General features: G+C 45.6%; 1 protein-coding gene across 3 annotated transcripts in view; it reads right to left on the reverse strand.

Annotated features, from left to right (window-relative positions):
- ABCA3 (ATP binding cassette subfamily A member 3) overlaps nt 1-13,392 on the reverse strand; it is an 89,131-nt gene extending 75,739 nt beyond the window's left edge. For all 3 annotated transcript variants that reach the window (XR_009152104.1, XR_009152103.1, XM_058157442.1), the window contains exon 1: nt 13,283-13,392. The gene's annotated coding sequence lies outside the window, so the exon portion shown is untranslated. The remainder of the gene's footprint in view (nt 1-13,282) is intronic.
- Nucleotides 13,393-15,768: the final 2,376 nt, after the last annotated feature.

Consider the following 15,768-nt stretch of genomic DNA (forward strand, 5'->3'; position numbering starts at 1 on the left):
ATTTCAGAGAGGTGGCTGTCCGATCTTTTCTTAAAAACCTCCAGCAATGAAGCACTTACAACAGGGGTGTCCAAACTTGGTCCCTTTAAGACTTGTGGACTTCAACTCCCAGAGTCCCTCAGCCAGCAAAGCTGGCTGAGGAACTCTGAGACCAATGTTTCTAACATCTGAAGGCAAGCTGGCAGTTGTCTGTTTGGGTCTTGACTGCTGGTCTAATGTTGAGATCTCTTCCGACTCTGTTATTGTGTTGTTGACAAAAAAAATAAGAGGCTTTTGAGGTATGTGAATGCCATAATTTATGGCCAGCTTGGGCTATTAAAATCCTGCTTTTCTAGAAGAGTCACGTTCGGTGAACTCTCCCGGCAAGTTGAAATTCACAAATATTATTTGTTCTTTGCCAAAGGACAAAGTCCTGTTGAAGGAACCTTATCAGATCTATATAACTGCCTTTCTTTGGATGTGACTCAATTCGTTTAGGTTGTCCACAAAAGTCATGTGACATATTTTGATTGCCTGGTTACAGGTTGTTCGTGACTTACGACCATACATAAGTGAGCCCGGTATTATGGTCATAAGTCATGTCGGTGGTTAAACAGATAACTGTACCTGATTTTTTTTCTCGTGCAAGGAAGGACAGAGAAACAGGAAGGTAGAGAGGGGGAAAAATATAGGGAGGTGAAATCCCATTTGAACCCACTTGATGTGGTAGAATGGGGGTGGGGTGGGGGGTCTCAAAACTTGGCAATTTGTAAGACTTGTGGACTTCAACTCCCAGAATTCCTCAGGCAGCAGTGGAGGTCCACAAATCTCAAAATTGCCAAATTTGGAGATATCTGAGCTACAGCTTAGAGAAGGTTGGGTAATTATGCAAAACACCCCAGGCTACAAAAAGCACTTTTTTTTTTTTAAAGCTCAGGAGCCAGGCTGTTTTAACACAAAACAATTGTGATCCAGACCGCCCACTTAGAAAAAGAAGCAGAATTCCATTACCTTTATGAATTATGCAAATACCTCTGTTTAAACTGCTGCATTCGTCTCATTAATAACCAAAGATGAACAATGCAGATTAAACGCAGACTGTAATGCAGGGCGGGTGGAAGAAGAGGGTTTGCATAAATAGCAGCTCTGTAATTGTCAGATTCTGGGTGGAAGTGCTAGAACTCCAGCTCTAGGATTTCTTGCACCCAGAACAGGATGAGAGGAAGGGGAAGAAGCGAAAAAAAATGCCCCCCCCCTTCGCAGTTCAACGCTGTACCTTTGACCAGCATTAAGGATGCCCTCGTTTTAATATTTCTTTCTATATCTTTTCTTCTATGTACACTGAGAGCACATGCACCAAGACAAATTCCTTGTGTGTCCAATCACACTTGGCCAATAAAATTCTATTCTATTCTATTCTATTCTATTTATTCTCTTCTCTTCTCTTCTCTTCTCTTCTCTTCTCTTCTCTTCTCTTCTCTTCTCTTCTATTCTACTTTGATGAACATATCTTTTCTTTTATGTTCACTGAGAGCATATGCACCAAGACAAATTCCTTGTGTGTCCAATCACACTTGGCCAATAAAAATTCTATTCTATTCTATTCTATTCTATTCTATTCTATTCTATTCTATTCTATTCTATTCTATTCTATTCTATTCTACCTTGATGAACATATCTTTTCTTTTATGTACACTGAGAGCATATGCACCAAGACAAATTCCTTGTGTGTCCAATCACACTTGGCCAATAAAATTCTATTCTATTCTATTCTATTCTATTCTATTCTATTCTATTCTATTCTATTCTATTTATTCTCTTCTCTTCTCTTCTCTTCTCTTCTCTTCTCTTCTCTTCTCTTCTCTTCTCTTCTCTTCTCTTCTCTTCTCTTCTCTTCTCTTCTCTTCTCTTCTCTTCTCTTCTCTTCTCTTCTCTTCTATTCTATTCTATTCTATTCTGTTGCTTAGAAAATTAACAACCGGTTCTCCCGAATAGGTGCGAACTGGCTGAATCCCACCACTGCACTTGGCCAATGAAAAAATTCTATTCTATTCATTTTAATATTGCATTTTATATTGCATTTTATTAATTATTTCTGCTCCTTCCATTCTGTCTCTTCTCAAAAGACAAGTCCCTTGACTTGTGACCACAATTGAACCCCAACATTTCTGTGGCTAAATCAGACCGCCGGTAAGCGAATTTTGCCCCGTTTTATGACCTTTCTTGCCACCTTTAAAGCGCTCCATGGCATAGGGCCGGGTTATCTACGGGACCGCCTACTGCGACCAGATACCTCTCACCGACCCGTGCGCTCTCACAGGGAGGGACTCCTCAGGGTGCCGTCAGCTAGGCAGTGTCGTCTGGCGACGCCCAGGGGAAGGGCCTTCTCTGTGGGGGCTCCCGCCCTCTGGAACGAGCTCCCCCCAGGACTCCGTCAACTTCCGGACCTTCGTACCTTCCGTCGCGAGCTCAAGACACATTTATTCATCTGTGCAGGACTGGCTTAGATTTTAAATTCTATAGGGGTTTTAATTGATTTTAATATTTATATTTCTATTTTTAATGATAGGGCATTGGAATAAGTTTTTTAAAGATTATTTTAATTTTATGTATCGATGTTTTATATGCCTGTGAACCGCCCTGAGTCCTTTGGGAGATAGGGCGGTATATAAATTTAAATAATAAATAAAATAAATAAATAAATAAACCGTTGCCGTTGTTAAGTTAGTAACACGGCTGTTACGTGAATCCGGCTTTCCCCGCTGACTTTGCTTGATCAGAAGGTCGCGAAAGGGGATCACGTGACCCCAGGACACTGCAACCGTCATAAGTACATGCCAGTTGCCAAGCGTTTGAATTTTCACCATGTGACCATGCAGATGCTGCAACGGTAGTGTGAAAAACAATCCTATGTCACTTTTTTCAGTGTCGCCATGACTTTGAACGGTCACTAAACGAATGGTTATAAATTAAGGACTACCTGTAATCCCCAGACAGATTATGGAGCTCTTTCCTTCCTATTCGATTTGATTAACACAGCTTCCCCGTCAGGATAAAAAAAGGCACGATACAAATGTAATGTGTAAACTAGTGGTGAAATTCAAATTTTTTTTTTTACTATTGGTTCGGTGGGCGTGGCTTGGTGGGCGTGGCTTGGTGGGCGTGGCAGGGGAAGGATACTGCAAAATCTCCATTCCCACCCCACTCCTGGGGGAAGTATATTGTAAAATCCCCGTTCCCACCCCAACTCTGGGGCCAGCCAGAGGTGATATTTGCCGGTTCTCTGAACGACTTAAAACTTCTGCTACCGGTTCTCCAGCATCTGTCAGAATCTGATGGATTTCACCCCTGGTGTAAACTGGCCGTTGTGATTTATAAACCATGACTGAGGGTTTATACACATGGGTTATAGGATGCCAAAGAATATCATGGCCAGCCAAAAAAAACAAAAACCCAAACTGAGCAAAGCAAGTCAGAGTTCTCACTCAAGGCTCAAAATGACCAGACTCAAATGAGCCAACTTTGGACATATCATGCAGCACACAAGATCATGTTCTGTGAAGAAGGCTCTGAAGTTGGAAAAGATGGAAGGAAAAAGAAGAAAAAAGAAAGCCAGCGGCACGGGGGAATGGATTCAATTACGGTGATGGGTGGAGGCACCATTGGAAGATCAGAAGGACCAGGTTAGGGACAGGTCAGTGGTGGAATTCAAATCTTTTCACTACCAGTTCTGTGGGCATGGCGTGGCGTGGCTTGGTGGGCATGGCAGGAAAAGGATACTGCAGAATCCCCATTCCCTCCCCACTCCAGGAGGAAGGATATTGCAAAATCCCCATTCCCTCCCCTCTCCTGGAGGAAGGATATTGCAAAATCCCCATTCCCACCCCACTCCAGGAGCAGGGTACTGCAAAATCCCCATTCCCACCCCACTCCAGGAGCAGGGTACTGCAAAATCCCCATTCCCACCCCTCTCCTGGGGGAAGGATATTGCAAAATCTCCATTCCCCTCCCACTCTGGGGCCAGCCAGAGGTAGTATTTTCCGGTTCGCCGAACTACTCAAAATTTCCGCTACCGGTTCTCCAGAACCTGTCAGAACCTGCTGAATTTCACCCCCGGGACCGATCCTCCTGGAGAAAATTGATCTATGTGGACTCTAAGAATTCACACACCAACCTGATGGCAAATCATCCATCCATCAATCCATGCAAAGACAGAAGGATGCAATTCTGAGAAAGGTAGAAGGAAAGATTAGAAGAGGGGGACCAGCAACAAGGTGGAGAAACCCAGTTAGGGTGGTGATGGGGGCACCGTTGGAATAATTGAACAGCCAAAGTGGGGACAGATCCTCCTAGAGAAGTTCCAGTGATGAGCTTGTTAAGACCTGACTTGGGGGTACATTACATTTCTATGCAGGAAAGTCATATAACACCCAGAGAAGTTCTTGGGAAAAGTTGAAAGAAGAAGAAGGTGGAGAGACTCAGCTACAGTGATGACCGTTGGAAGACCTGAAGGATCAGGTTGGGGACAGATCGTCCCGGAGAAAATTTATCTATGTGTTCACTAGGAGTCGAGAACAATTTAATGGCACATAATCAATCAATCATGCTAGCTGAAAGGTTAAAGGTAAAGGTAAAGGTTCCCCTCGCACATACGTGCTAGTCGTTCCTGACTCTAGAGGGCGGTGCTCATCTCCATTTCAAAGCCGAAGAGCCAGCGCTGTCCGAAGACGTCTCCGTGGTCATGTGGCCAGCATGACTCAATGTCAAAGGTGCACAGAACGCTGTTCCCTTCCCACCAAAAGTGGTCCCTATTTTTCTACTTGCATTTTTTTTACGTGCTTTCGAACTGCTAGGTTGGCAGAAGCTGGGACAAGTCACGGGAGCTCACCCCGTCATGCGGCGCTAGGGATTCAAACCGCTGAACTGCTGACCTTTCGATCGACAAGCTCAGCGTCTTAGCCACTGAGCCACCACATTATATCCTGAGAACAACTTACTGACATGCAATCAATCAATCAATCATGGTAGCTCAAATGTTACATCTTTAATACTCACATTGCATATATCACCAACACCCCACATGGCACAAACACTGCCTTTTTTTCTTTACTTTCCCACGATTTTCTAAATTAAACTCACACGTCACACTAAATTGTAGTTTGCCCGATCCATGGCTTATTCAATAAACCATACTTCGTTGGGAGTCGCACGACAAAGTAAGCCACAAATCATTTGCATACGAAGTACAAAGCTAAAACTGAGCAAGCTACACCATTTCTGAATATAGTCGATGAAACCGAGATTGCTTTGACCACGTTAAGAGAAAATCAACCTGATTTAAACCACTGTTTTTTTCAAACTTGCCAGCTTTAAGAGGGGCGGGCTTTAATTCCCAGGATTCCACAGCCAGCAAGTTGTCAGGTTTGAAAAACCCTGGTTTAAATGGGATAAATTTAATTTTGCTCCTTCATTATACGGTGGACCAGATGCAGAATCCCCAGGAAAAAATTTTTTTGGAAGCATCAACTGTACTGTACCTGCACAGGTGGATTTTGGGTTGATCCTCTCGTCTACAGATAGCACGTGTAGCAAATATTTGCTCTTTATTCCTGGGGCAAAGACAAGGCAAGGACTACTAGCTCTTGCTGCATAGGAAAAAACCACCATCCAAACATTTAGGAACTCCCGACTGAAAGTACAGAAACCTGCGCTTCCGCTCTTCTCAACCCATAGATGGCTTACCTAAAATAATCTGAATTTCCGCTACTGAAAAGCCGAGGAAAATTATAGCGGTGCTGTGGCAAGCCCAAATGTGGGGACTGAGAGTCTGATTTTGCAATGAAGCTATCGGCTGAAAGAGAAGGGTGCTTGGGGATACTTGACATCTAAGAGCCCCTGAGAAGATGTGGGAGGGAGGGAGGGAAGATGGAGACTCGTTCACTCATCGGTGGAGCATCTCAAAACCCTCTTAAAGCTGCCTTTGGATTGAGCAACATTTTTCACGTCATACAAAAGCCTTTTCTGTTCTCCAGAAAGATCAGCTTTTTTCAAGCCCTCTTCTCTGCCTCTTAAAATGTTGATCGTTTCACCAGCCCCACTCTTCACAAAATTGGAGGTGTTTGCTTGGTTGCACAAGGCAAGGAACTTCAGTTGAAGTTCTCCTGAGATCTCCTGAAGGCCCCTGTTCCCACCTGGCATCTTGTCCTGAGTACCTCCAGGGACCCTCAGTGGAGCCAAACTCCACCCTGGCCGATACTGGCTCTGAATCTACAGCATTTGGAATACCCGGTCCAAACACACCAGCCTATTAAGTGTTATTTACACTAAGGTGTAAATAACAGAATAACAGAGTTGGAAGGTCCCTTGGAGGTCCTAGTCCAACCACCTGCTCAAGCCATTCCAGACAAGTGGCTGTCCAGTCTCTTCTTAAAAACCTCCAGTTATGGAGCACCCAACCAATCAGAATAGAGCTGAAAGGGACCTTGGAGGTCTTCTAGTCCAGTCCACTGCTCAAACAGGAGAAGCTATACCACTTCAGACAAGTGACTGGCCAGTCTCTTCTTAAAAACCTCCAGTGATGGACCACCCACAACATCTGGGGGCAAACTGTTCCACTGGTTATTTGTCCTCATTGTTAGGAAGTCTATCCTTAATTCTAGGTTGTTTTTCTCTTTGATTAGTTTCCACCCATTGTTTCTGCCCTCTGGTGCTTTAGAAAATAAATTGAGCCCCCTCTTCTTTGTGGCATTCTCACAAAGGAATAGAATAGAATAGAATAGAATAGAATAGAATAGAATAGAATAGAATAGAATAGAATAGAATAGAATAGAATAGAATTTTTTATTGGCCAAGTGTGATTGGACACACAAGGAATTTGTCTTGGTGCATATGCTCTCAGTGTACATAAAAGAAAAGATACGTTCATCAAGGTACAACATTTACAACACAATTGATGGTCAATATATCAATATAAAGGAAAGGAAAGGAAAGGAAAGGGAAGGAAGGAAGGAAGGAAGGAAGGAAGGAAGGAAGGAAGGAAGGAAGGAAGGAAGGAAAGAAGGAAAAAGAAAGAAAGAAAGAAAGAAAGATTAAGAAAGAAAGATCCTTTCTAAACAATGCACAATAAGAGCTTTTGGAAAGAACAGCAGATTGCCTTTCCTGTCAGGAGGCCAGGAAGGTCTATTTTCTATATATGTATTCCTGCAGATAGCAATTTTCGTTTCCTGTTCATGATTCAGCATAGTTTGTTGGTGAAAAGTGGCTTTCCAAGCCTCAGTCTTTGCAAAAAGCTGGATGTGAGCAGTTGATGGTTGAGGAAGTGGGGATGGACTTCCCCTTTCCTTTTGATATCCTTGGTTGCTGGAATTGGGTATGCCTAGTTTAATGAAAAGAAGGACTAGGGGAGACACAATAGCAGTCTTCCAATATCTCAGGGGCTGCCACAAAGAAGAAGGAGTCAAGCTATTCTCCAAAGCACCTGAGGGCAGGACAAGAGACAATGGGTGGAAACTAATCAAGGAGAGAAACAACCTGGAACTAAGGAGAAATTTCCTGACAGAACAATTAATCAGTGGAACAACTTGCCTGCGGAAGTTGTAAATGCTCCAGCACTGGAAGTTTTTAAGATGATGTTGGATAACCATTTGTCTGAAGTGGTACAGGGCAGGGATGTCCAAACTTGGTCCCTTGAAGAGTGATGGACTTCAGCTCCCAGAATTCCCCAGCCAGCAACTTGCTCATATTTATAGCTCATGCTGGCTGGGGAATTCTGGGAGTTGAAGTCCACCCCTCTTCAAGGGGCCAAGTTTGGACACCCCTGGTATAGGGCTTCCTGCCTGAACAGAGGGTTTAGACTAAAAGATCTCCAAGGTCCCTTCCAACTTTGTTATTCTGATGTCCAGAGCAGGGGTCTCCAACCTTGGTCCCTTTAAGACTTGTGGACTTCAACTCACAGAGTCCCTCAGCCAGGGACCGCACAAAAGAGATGATATCAGATATAAGAATGACATTCAGCATAGAATAGAAGATATTTTGGAACTAGTGTTAAGGACTGCTGAGTTTAAATCCATCCATCCATCCGTCCGTCTGTCTTTCTGTCTGTATCTATATACCTACCTACCTACCTATACCTATCACCTATCTCTGTCATCCATCCATCCATCTACCCATCCATCTACCCCCACCCCACCCCACCCCCATCCATCTATCTATACATCTATTATCTACCTACCATCTATCTCTGTCATCCATCCATCTACCCATCCACCCATCCACCCACCCATCCACCTACCTACCTACCTACCTACCTACCTACCTACCTACCTACCTACCTACCCATCCATCCATCCATCCATCCATCCATCCATCCATCCATCCATCCATCCATCCATCCATCCATCCATCCATCCATCCATCTATCTCTATCATCCATCCATCTACCCATCCAACCACCCATCCATCTACCTACCTACCTTTCATCTATTTTTATCTAGGAATCAGCCTAGAATCTCCCCATGGCCACAAACTAAGTCCAACCTCTCTTCAATTCTGTTGACCCTTATCTAACTCCAAGGAGGCATTAACCATTAGTTGAGTACATTCCTATGTGTAGGCATCATTAGCAATAAATCAATTTAATTGGACCTTCATGTGTGGGCCTGATCTTTCCCACCTTACATACTGTAGATAGATCAATCAAGATCCGGTTATGTTCCTTCCCCAGCCTGTTTCATCTAGTAGTGGTTAAGGCAGATAGAAAATGGGAGACCATGAGTTCAAGTCCTGCCTTAGCCATGAAAGCCAGCTGGGTGGGTCTGGGCCAGTCCCTCTCAGGGTTATTGTTGTTGTAGGGAAAATAGGAGGATGAAGTTATGTTGGATATATTCGCTGCCTTGAGGTTTTGTTTTGCTTTTTTGTAAAAACAATAGAGGCGGAATGCGAGTAATTAGCAAATGAATCAATATAATCTTGAAAGAATTGAGGGATGATGGCAGATTACTTCTGGAGTGGGAAGGGGAGGAAATAGCTCATCGAATCAAAGTCCAGCAGATATTTCAAAGGTGCAATTATGGAAACATGGGCTGTATATTTACAGTTCAAAATTTCAGCATAGAAAAACAGGACTTTCACCCGGGTCTTTGCCACTGAAACTGGTGTCAATAGCCCTGGGAGTCCTGCTAGGCCACCAACTCAAGACAATGAACAGATGTCAGTTCAATGGATGGCATAGAAGGACCAGCAGATTCCCCTTGGGATAAGCTGGAACCAAAGGACTTCCTAATGGACATTCCCACCCACTCTCTCTCCAACAGGGCTCATGGATAGAAGTGAGTTAAGACGGATCAGATGAAATCAGGGATTCATTCGTTCATTCATGAAATGGTATAGGTTCTCCTGCTTAAGCAGGGAGCTGGACTAGAAGACCTCCAAGGTCCCTTCCAGCTGGTTCTATTCTACTCTACTCTATATTCTACTCTATATTCTTATTCTATATTCTATATTCTATTCTATTCTAATTCCATAATCTATTCTTATTTCAAATTCTACTCTACTCTACTCTATATTTATTTATTTATTTATTTATTTATTTATTTATTTATTTATTTATTTATTTTGTCACAACAATCTATGTAACTATCATACAGAAAGGTTATATAGTATATAAAGGTATAAGCATATATATATAAGCATATATATAGGAAGAAGAAAAGAAAAACAATAGGACAGGAACGGTAGGCACGTTTGTGCGCTTATGCACGCCCCTTATGGTCCTCTTAGGAATGGGGTGAGGTCAATAGTAGAAAGTTTTTGGTTAAAGCTTTTAGGATTATGAGAAGAGACCACAGAGTCAGGTAAAGTATTCCAAGCACTGATGATTCTGTTACAGAAGTCATATTTTCTGCAATCTAGATTAAAGCGGTTGACATTAAGTTTAAATCTATTGGTTGCTCTTGTATTATTGCAATTAAAGCTGAAGTAGTCTTTGACAGGAAGGACATTACAATAGATGATTCTGTGAGTTAAACTTAGGTCTTGTTGAAGGCGACGGAGTTCCAAGTTTTCCAAGCCCAGGATTTCAAGTCTAGTGGGATAAGGTATTTTGTTGTTTACAGAGGAATGGAGAACTCTTCTTGTAAAATATTCTTATTCTATATTCTATATTCTATATTCCATATTCTATATTCCATATTCCATTCCATTCTATTCTATTAATTCCATATTCTATTCTATTCTATTCTATTCTATTCTATTCTATTCTATTCTATTCTATTCTATTCTACTTTACTATATTCTATATTCTATATTCCATTTTCTATCCTATCCTATCCTATCCTATCCTATCCTATCCTCTCAATTTTATGCCATCCCATTTTTGGAGACTCAAGTGACTCTATGAAAGTATTTATAGGTTGATTATGGAATAGGACACAATTACAGGCAGTCCTTGACTTGTGACCATTCATTTACTGACTGTTCACCTTTACAACGGTACTGAAAAAAGTGGCTTACGACTGGTTTTTCACACTCACAACCATTGCAGCATCCCCCTGGTCACATGAATAAAATTTGGACGCTTACCAGCTGACTCGTATTTATGACGGTTGCAGTGTCCCGGGGTCATGCGATCCCCCTTTGGCGACCTTCTGACCAGCAGAGCCCATGGGGAAGCTGGATCCATTTAAGAACCGTGTTACTAACATCACAACTGCAGGGATTCACTTAACAACGGGGGCAAGAAGGGTCATAACATGGAGCAAAATTCATCTAAGAAATGTCTCGCTTAGCCACATGAATGCTGGGCTCAACTGTGGTCGTATGCCGAGAACTACATTCAAAACAAAACAACCTTCCCCACCCTCCGACAGAAAAAAATAATAACATGTGAAGCAAAGATGGAGAGTGTTGGCCCAACCCTAAGCCAGGGGTTTCCAACCTTGGCAACTTTAAGACTTGTGGACTTCAACTCCCAGAGTTCATCAGCCAGCTCTGGGAGTTGAAGTCCACAAGTCTTAAAATAGCCAAGGTTGGAGACCCCTGCCCTAAGCTTTTTTTTTTCTTTTTAACTATGTGAGAGCTTCCAACACAGTTCTACGCTGCATCAACAGAGGGATAGAATCAAGATCCCATGCAGTGTTTATACCACTTTCTAAGGCCTTGTTAAGGCCACACTTGGAATCTTCCATCCAGTTTTGGTTGCCATGATGTAAAAAAAGATGTGGAGACTCTAGAAAGAGTGCAGAGAAGAGCAACCAAGACGATTAGGGGACTGGAGGATAAAACATATAAAGAACGGTTGCTGGAACTGGGTATGTCTAGCTTAATGAAAAGAAGGGGAGACATGATAGCAGTGTTCCAATATCTCAGGGGTTGCCACAAAGAAGAGGGAGTCAAGCTATTCTCCAAAGCACCTGAGGGCAGGACAAGAAGCAATGGGTGGAAACTCATCAAGGAGAGAAACAACTTAGAACTAAGGAGAAATTTCCTGACAGTTAGAACAAATAATAAGTGGAACGACTTGCCTCCAGAAGTTGTGAATGCTCCAAAACTGGAAGTTTTTAAGAAGATGTTGGATAACCATTTGTCTGAAGTGGTGTAGGGTTTCCTGCCTAGGCAGGGGGTTGGACTAGAAGACCTCCAAGGTCCCTTCCAACTCCTCTACTGCCAACAGAATAGAATATAACATTCTATTCTATTCTATTCTATTCTATTCTATTCTATTCTATTCTATTCTATTCTATTCTATTCTATTCTAAACCCAGCGGATTTGGTTCATGCAATCCATCAAATACACACTAGCCAAATCCCGTTCAGTGGAACATGTGGGAAGGCAGCTGAGTTCCTGCCATTCCACCAACGGTCCCCCCCACCCCCCTGGCAGCTGCCCTCATTTGACCTTAATTACAACGCCTCCCTGCCTAAGCCCAGGAGAGATCTGGCTCAAACTCTTAGCAACAGAGAAAGCTGCTTTCTAAAGCAGGTCAACACCAGCTGGATTCCCACCTTGTCTTTTCACAGCCGCTTGTCGTAGCCGTGGTCTGGGTGGAAACTATAGTAACTGGACCGTCGGCATAATGCCAAACCAAGAACCGTCCTTTGCAAAACCACACCGTCTGGGGGTCCCCCACCCCACCCAGCCGCTCTGCACAGCCCGAAGAAGAGTGGAAAGATGCGGTTTGCCTTGTGCGTTGTGACATTAAAAAACAAAACAAAAACACAAAAACCCGCAGCTAAAGCATGATGGATGGTGCCTACCGCTGCCTCTCACTGCAATTGTGCCAAGCCAGCTCATCTGCCTTCCCAAAAAATGATCCTGGTTTTCTCAAAACCGGAGCCGAGAAGGGCCTTAAGATCAAGGCTGCTACATAAAAACTTCTCCAGCCCCTTGCTTGCAGGCCAACAGCCGCCCCTTTAAGGACAAGACACCCCCATAATCCACCCCAAATAAAAAAAGAGGCCTGGTACAACATGGAAGGGGCTACGTCTCTTAAGGCCATCAACCTGCCAACCTTTCCGGGCTAGCGTATCTGCTGCGGAGGGCAGGGAAACATCAACACTGGGGCACAGGAACCGATGGAGGTCTTTAGGCTGGCCATAAATAGGGCCCTTCCACCACCGGCCTTTGTGTTATGAAACCCAGACAACCCGCCCTCCCCTTTCTTCACCCATCCCCAGTCTTGCTTTCCAGACAGGCCGAGGAACCAGACGCAGCCCCCTAACTCCCCCCCACCCCAAAGATGCCCAGGCAGACTGGTTGGCAAAGCAAAGGAGCTGCTTTCTCTATAGGGAAGGAAGGAGCGAGTGATGTCATTCTCCAGGGTGTGTGTGTGTGATTCATACCCTGTTCAAAACATTACAGGGCTCCAGCCAGCCAGAGGTAGTGGGGAAGGGGCTCCCGGGAGCCCCTGCAGAAGGGAGGGTCTGGCGAAGGAGGAAAAAAAAAAGAGGGGGGGGGAATAGGGCAGGCTGGTCCTAAGACAGACAGAGGGGAGGGGGTCGCCATGGCTAGGAGGAAGAGGAAGAAAGGGGAAGGTGCAACCTGGGGGGTTAGCAGAGACCACCCGGGTCTTTGAGGGGCAGGGAGGGGAGGGGGCTTTGCAAAGTGAGAGGTGTTTGTGTGTGGAGACTGCAAGGACCCGGGCTTTTTTTTTTGCACCCGCAAAGGGAGAACAAAATGCACACACTGGAGGAGGGGAAGGAAAGAGGGAGGGAAGGGCGGCTGGACAAAGCCAGCCAAGTCCGGATGCAGGAGCCAAGCGGGGGGTCCCGCCGCTTTGATGCTGGTGCTCCTTCTTCTTCTTCTTACCTCGCTCAGCCTAGCCGCGCTCCGGGCTTCTCCGCCGCGTCTCCTCCTCCTCCTCCGACGGTTCCTGCGGCTGCCGACTCCGTTGCCATCCCGGCTCTCCGGCACTAGGCGGGAGGAGGGGAAGGAAAGAGGGAGGGAAGGGCGGCTGGACAAAGCCAGCCAAGTCCGGATGCAGGAGCCAAGCGGGGGGTCCCGCCGCTTTGATGCTGGTGCTCCTTCTTCTTCTTCTTACCTCGCTCAGCCTAGCCGCGCTCCGGGCTTCTCCGCCGCGTCTCCTCCTCCTCCTCCGACGGTTCCTGCGGCTGCCGACTCCGTTGCCATCCCGGCTCTCCGGCACTAGGCGGGGAGGGAGGGAAGGAAGGAGGGAGAGAGAGGGAGGAGGAGGAGGAGGAGGAGGAGGGAGGCGGGCACGGAGCGCCAGCTGAGTCCCTCCCAGCTGACGCGCAGGGACCACGCGTGGGTGGGGGACACAAAACACGCCTTGTTTTGGAGCCAAATGGGGCGCTTTTCTCCCCTACCCCAAAGCGTCTCCTCCTCCTCTTCTTCTTCCTCCCCCTCCGCTTCTTCTTCCTCCTCCTCCTCTTCTTCCTCCATCTGGTCCTTCTCCTTCATCCCAGCTGATCCCTCCCGGTGCCTAATGCCACAACCAGCCTCTTTTGCGCTGCAGGTGTGACGCCGGATTAAAAGCACGTCTGGGGAGATGCCGTCTCCTTCCATCGGCGGAAAAACTGCCAGGCTCCGGGAGAAGAGCTCAGGACGCGCCCCTTGGGGGCTGAAGATGCGACCCACGCGGCATCTCTTAGCTACCTACCTACCATCCAGGACAGGTGATGGATGGATTCAGGTAGATGGTACCTAGCTTCTCAAGCCAACGACGGGGCCTTTCGTCCAGAAAGGTGAGCCTGACCTCCTCCTGGCCTGAAGCCTGATTCATTTCATCTTCTGGCTTAAGGCAAGTCTTTGGGGATATCTTTACACCCCCCTCCCCTCAAGAGGTGAGCCCCCCACTCTGTTGAGTTTCCAGTGTGAAGACCTGGCTTTGCCAATAAGCATGGTGTGTGTGTGTGTGTGTGTGAGATGCAGCCCTGGAAATGGATGGTGGCTTGTTAACCTTTTAACCTTCTGCATTTTAACAGGTTTTTCTTTTTGGTTGGAAGTTTTTGTTTGTTCTTTACTCTTTTGTTTTTAAAACCTGTTGTTTGGGGTTTGGGTTTATGAACGTTGCAAGCCACCCCGAGTCACTTAGGCGAGGATGTACGGCGGAGTATAAATCCAATAAATAAGTAAATTCATTCATGTGAAGGATGAGGGAAGATTTCTGATGCATTGAAGTGCATGACTAGGCGAGGTCTTGGTCCCAGCATCAGTGGGGCAGTGTTAGGCGCTAAAAACTAGACCCGTGATGGCAAACCTAGGGCACGCGTGCCAGAGGTCACCCGCTGCTTTTGTGGTTTCTGGTGCGCTGGTCTTTGTGGGTGCTGGAGTGCTGGAAAATGGCTGGAAAACAGCCCAAAATGTGGCCTGAAAATGGCCTGAAAAACAGCCAAAAAAAAGACATGCGTGTGCCGGCCAGCTGGTCTTTGGGTTTCCGGTGCTCCGGCGCACACCCATGCACGTGCGTTCCAGTTTGGGCACTGGGTGCTGAAAAGATTTGCCATCGCTGAACTAAGACCCATATGTTGAGTAGAGTTGAAACTAGCTACTTTATTGTTCTCTGCCTATAGTACAGGAATCTCGCTTTCGCCTGGGAAAAAGACCAGACAAGGCTTTTAAGGAATTCAGGGGTGGGGTCAGACCTAGCCCTCTTGTGTTTATGTAGAGAGTCTAGGCTGATTCCTCCTTTGAGTCCTCCTCCTCCTATCTGGGACGGCTGCTCTCCAAACAGATAACAAAGCTGCAAGATCGGTTCTGAGGAACACTTAACATCCAACTCTTCCTGCTTCCTTGGAGACATTAAGGTAACTGCTGGTCTGTCTGCAGATGGGCCTGGTCTTTGGGTCACCTGAACAGGTTTGTGTTCTGATGGGCGTCTCCCTATGGGCCACAATAAAAACAAACAACCCCCCCCCCCAAAATGCACCTCTTCTGCATCCTCCTGTTTATGGTTAACATTTCGGCTGACGAATTGGTTAATCTATGCATGCCAGGAAACCTTGTGTCTTTATTTTGAAAAAAAGTGTGATCTGTAACAGGGGTCACCAACCTTTCGGACCTCAGGGACCATTAAATTCATAATTTTAAATCCCATGGACCACTAATACAATCTGCCTAATGACCTGCTGGATGGGCGTGGCTAGGTGGTCATGTGACTGGGTGGGTGTCAACTTGATAACTCACATCGAGGGGCGCTGCACCAGTCTCTACTTTCCCCTCCCCTCCCAGCCAGTCCTCGCCTCCCCACCAGGCTCCTTAGGGCCCCAATAAGAAGCAGTTGCTGGAGCTAAGCAGCCACCATGAGAAAGAGTTGGCAAAACAGCTCAGTTCAA

Source organism: Ahaetulla prasina, chromosome 14 (assembly GCF_028640845.1).
Source record: "Ahaetulla prasina isolate Xishuangbanna chromosome 14, ASM2864084v1, whole genome shotgun sequence".
Taxonomy (NCBI): domain Eukaryota; kingdom Metazoa; phylum Chordata; class Lepidosauria; order Squamata; family Colubridae; genus Ahaetulla; species Ahaetulla prasina.